General features: G+C 36.2%; 1 pseudogene; it reads right to left on the reverse strand.

Moving 5' to 3' along the window:
* Positions 1 to 1615: 1615 nt before the first annotated feature.
* On the reverse strand, positions 1616 to 3557 carry LOC138921793 (tigger transposable element-derived protein 1-like; annotated as a pseudogene).
* Positions 3558 to 5019: the final 1462 nt, after the last annotated feature.

The raw sequence follows: 5019 nt of genomic DNA on the forward strand, positions 1-5019 counted from the left end.
CTGAGTATTTGAATTATTGTATGTTTACATCAATTTAACTAGAAGCTATAATTATCAATTACAGGAAGTCCAAATTAAAAGTTCTTCTGAGGAAATATTAATGACGTTCTTTCATTATGTACTTCAGACACATTTATTCAGACACAATTATTCATTTCCATAAATGAGAATTCAAGTAAATGAACAACACTAGAAAGAATAATTGTTTAAAAATGTAATGTTTTCCAGCAAACAACAAATAGCCGCTGGTTATGTATATTCTTTCTTGATATAGTATATTTAGTTTTAAGTATGTCTAATATGCTTCAAAGTGTAACCTTTTATTTAGCCCATTTCTGGAAGTTACTGTTAAAATGAAATTCTGAAAATGATGTTTATAAAGAATTATAAAGTACTTGGGAAAATGCATGAGATATGCAATGTATGAAAAAAAAAGAAAGTGGGATATAGGTGTATATAGAGCATTCGCTTTAAACTTTTCTGTTTTCTTAATTTTCTATGATGAGCATATATTATTTTAAAGCCAGGAAACATATTTATTTAATGGAACGCTGGTCAATAGGGAAAATTACATTGTAATACCGTAGATGAAGTAGAACTTATTTAATTTTTTATTCCTCCCTCTGGATGAGACCTGCTGGCAGTTTACCACTCTTTCACCAGGGCCATGTCTAGAATTTTGCCCGTATGTCTGACAGGGAAAACAAAGGTTCCGTTTCAGAAGAAACAGACTGGCTTGCTCAGTTGTGGAATTTTATTTATTTAGTGATAAGAAAGTCTATCTGGGACTTGCCTTGAGAAGTCAAAAGTTTCTATGGATTCAGGTTTCCTAAACTCCATTTTCAAAACAACACCTAAAAAAAATTAGCAGAATCAAGTAAATCATAATGAAAACAATAGTAATTATGTTTTCCAGCCCTGGATATTTTCTTTTAATGAATTATGAGAGTAAAGCCTATCAAATTATTAACCAGGAAAATAATTGTCAATAGTAATTTTTAAGAATAGCGAATAGAAATCAAACCAATTTTGAGTCCATCAATAAAAAGGACAGAATTTGCAGCAATGTATTAAAAATGGACAGGATTTAGTAGTTCCTTTCAGATTTAAACAGGTATTAATTCACTTTCTAAATTCAACCTTTATTTACACACACTCGCCAGAATAATAAAATATGAAAAAGTGAAACTAGGATTATGCATATGTAAAAAATATTTTTCAGATTACAATTCCAAGAAGAGGGTAGGGTGGGTATAACACCCTTGGGAAATTTTATTAACAATTGATTCAACTGAGCAGGCCCTGGCCTCAACAAACATGAAGTTAATGAACCTCTACACTTATTTGATAACTTACTGAAGTTCTCTTTTCGGGACATTCACGGGCATAGCTCGGAGATATTACAGGTTTGGTTCCATACCACCACAATAAAGCTAACATAACAATTAAGTGAGTCACACAAATTTTTTGCTTTCCTAGTGCGTATAAAATTTATGTTTACACTATACAGTAGTCTATTAAATTTGCAGTAGCATTATGTCTTAAAAAACCCAATGTACATACCTTAATTAAAAAATACTTTATTGCTAAAAAGTGCTAACCATCATCTCAGCCTTCAATGACTCATAATCTTTTTCTCTGGTGGGGGGTTTTGCCTCAATGTTGTCGGCTGATGACTGATCAGGGTGGTGGTTGCTGAAAGTTGGAGTGGCTCTGGCAACTTCTTAAAATAAGACAACAATGAAGTTTGCCACATCAATTTACTCTTCTTTTCATGAATAATTTCTCTGCAGCATGTGATGCTGTTTGATAACATTTTACCCACAGTAGAACTTCTTTCAAAATTGAAGTTAATACTCTCAAACTCTGCTGCTGCTTTATCAACTAAGTTCGGGTAATGTTCTAAGTCCTTTGTTGTCATCCCAACCACGTTCACAGCATCTTTACCATGAGTAGATTCCACCTCAGGAAACCACTTTCTTTGCTCATCCATAAGAAGCAACTCCTCATCCTTTAAAGTTTAACCATGAGATTGCATCAATTCAGCCACATCTTCAGGCTCCACTTCTAATACTACTTCTCTTGCTATTTCCACCACATCTGCAGTTACTTCCTCTGCTGAAGTCTTGAAACTCTCAAAGTCAACCAGGAGGGTTGGAATCAACTTCTTCCAAACTCCTGTTAATGTTGATATTTTGACCTCTTCTCTTGAATCACAAATGTTGTTAATGGCACCTAGAATGGTGAATACTTTCTAGAAAGTTTTCAATTTACTTTGCCTAGATCCATCAGAGGAATCACTATCTATGGCAGCTGTAGCCTTACAAAATGTATTTCTTAAATAATAAGACTTGAAAGTTGAAATTACTCCTTAATCCATGGGCTGCAGAATGGGTGTTGTGTTAGCAGGCATGAAAACAACATTAATCTCATTGTACATCTCCATCAGAGCTCTTGGGTGACCAGGTGCATTGTCAATGAGAAGTAATATTTTGAAGGGAATCTTTTTTTCTGAATAGTAAGTTTCAACAGTATGCATAAAATATTCAGCAAACCATGTTGTAAAAAGATGCAGTATCATCCAGGCTTTATTGTTCCATTTATAAAGCGCAGTCAGTGTAGATTTAGCATAATTCTTAAGGGCCCTAGGATTTTTGGAATGGTAAATGAGCATTGGCTTCAACTTAAAGTCACCAGCTGTATTAGCCCATAAAAGGAGAGTCAGCTTCTCCTTTGAAGCTTTGAAGCCAGGTGTTGACTTCTTCTCTCTAGCTATGAAAGTCCTAGATGGCATCTTCTTCCAAGAGAAGGCTGTTTTATGTACATTGAAAATCTGTTATTTAGTGTAGCCACCTTCATTAATTATCTTAGCTAGATCTTCTGGGGAACTTACTGCAGATTCTACATCAGCTCTTGCTGCTTCACCTTGTACTTTTATGTTATGGAGATGGCTTTTTTCCTTAAACCTCATGAACCAACCTCTGCCAGCTTCAAACTTTTCTTCTGCAGCTTTCTCACCTTTCTCAGCCTTCATAGAATTGAAGAGAGTTAGAGACTTGCTCTGGATCAGGCTTTGGCTTAAGAGAATGGTGTGGCTGGTTTGATCTTCTATCCAGACCACTGAAACTTTTTCCATATCAACAATAAGGTTGTTTCACTCTTTATCATTCATGTGTTCACTGGAGTAGCATTTTTAATTCCCTTCAAGAACTTTCCTTTGCATTCAAAACTTGGCTAACTGTTTGGGGCAGGAGGCTTAGCTTTCAGCCTATCTTGGCTTTCGACATGCCTTCCTCACTAAGCTTCATCATTTCTAGCTTTTGATGTAAAGTGAGAGATAGGCAACTCTTCCTTTCATTTGAACAATTAGAGGCCACTGTAGGGTTATTAACTGGCCTAATTTCAATACTATTGTGTCTCAGGGAATAGGGAGGTGGAGCAGAGGGAGAGATATGGGGTAATGGCTGGACGGTGGAGCAATGAGAACACACACATTTGTTGATTAAGTTCACTGTCTTATATGGGTGTGGTTCATTGTGTCTCCAAACAATTTCCATAGTAACATCAAAGATCACTGAGCACAGATCACCATGGTAAGTGTAATAATAATGAAACAGTTTGAAATATTGTGAGAATTACCGAAATGTGACACAGAGACACAAAGTGAGCAAATGCTGTTGGAAAAATGACGCCCACAGACTTGCTCAATACAGGGTCACCACAAATCTTCAACTCATAAAAAACTCAATATCTGCAAAGTGCAATAAAATGAAGCACAATAAAGTGAGGTTTGCCTCTATATGCTTCTTAAATATAAATTAGTTTTCTTATTTTTACTTATGAATATTTATTTGATATCTGGTGTTTGGCATTTTATATCTCATAATTTCAGCCTATGATAGTATTTAGTAGTATACCAAAATTATCCTGGCTTTCAAAAAAAGTATGTGAAAATCTGTACTGCAACAATAACTATGATTTCACAGAAAATAAGGTAATCTTAGGGAGATGGCAAATGCTCTCTTTAATAAACCTTTAAGAACTTCAGGTGAGATTACATGTAGGCATGACGAATAAATCAATAAATGTTATCTGTTAGATACCTACTATGTTCATTTTTATCTTTGGGACATAAGAAGGACAAGACAAAAATGAGGTGGATGTTGAAGACTCCCAAAGCCGTCAGCATCCTCAAAGTGCTTACAATTGAATTGGCTAGAATGGTTAATGAATGATACAAGATAAAAACAAATTAAGTGATAAATTGGGAGGTACAGACAGCTAATGAAACTTAAGCTTCAGAGACCCTTTCTTGAATGGGTCCCTTGCAAAGTCCTAAGGGGGACTGTATTAGTTTGCTAGAGCTGCCATAACAAAGTACCACAGACCAGTGACTTAAACAACAGAAAATATTTTCTCACTGTTCTGGAAAATAGAAGTCCAAGATCAAGGTGTCAGCAGATATGATTCCTTCTGAGGCTCTCCTTGACTTATAGATGGTCATCTTCTCCCTGTGTCTTCATGTAGTGTGTCTCTGTGTCCTAATCTCCTCTTTGTATAAAGCTAACTATCATATTGGATTAGGGCCCACCCATATAATCTCATATTTACTTAATTACCTCTTTCAAGACCTTATCTCCAAATATAGTCATGTTCTCACTTATTGGAAGTTAAGACTTCAACACATGAATTTAGGAGGGGACACAATTCAGCCCATAATACTCTGCCCTCTAGCCCCCCAAAATTCATGTCTTTGCTACATGTAAATTACATTCACTCTATCCCAAAGCCACAAAAGTCTTAACCGATTCCAACATCAACTCTTAAGTCCAAAGTCTCATCTAAATATCATCTAAATCAGATATGGGCGAGATTCCAGGTTTGATTCATCTGGAGGCAAAATGCCTCTCCAAAGCCGGCCCCCAGTGGCGTAGTGGTTAAGTTCGCACTCTCCACTTTGGCGGCATGGGGTTCACAGGTTCGTATGCCAGGCACAGACCCAGCGCCGCTCCTCAGGCC

The sequence above is a fragment of the Equus caballus genome, chromosome X (assembly GCF_041296265.1).
Source record: "Equus caballus isolate H_3958 breed thoroughbred chromosome X, TB-T2T, whole genome shotgun sequence".
Taxonomy (NCBI): domain Eukaryota; kingdom Metazoa; phylum Chordata; class Mammalia; order Perissodactyla; family Equidae; genus Equus; species Equus caballus.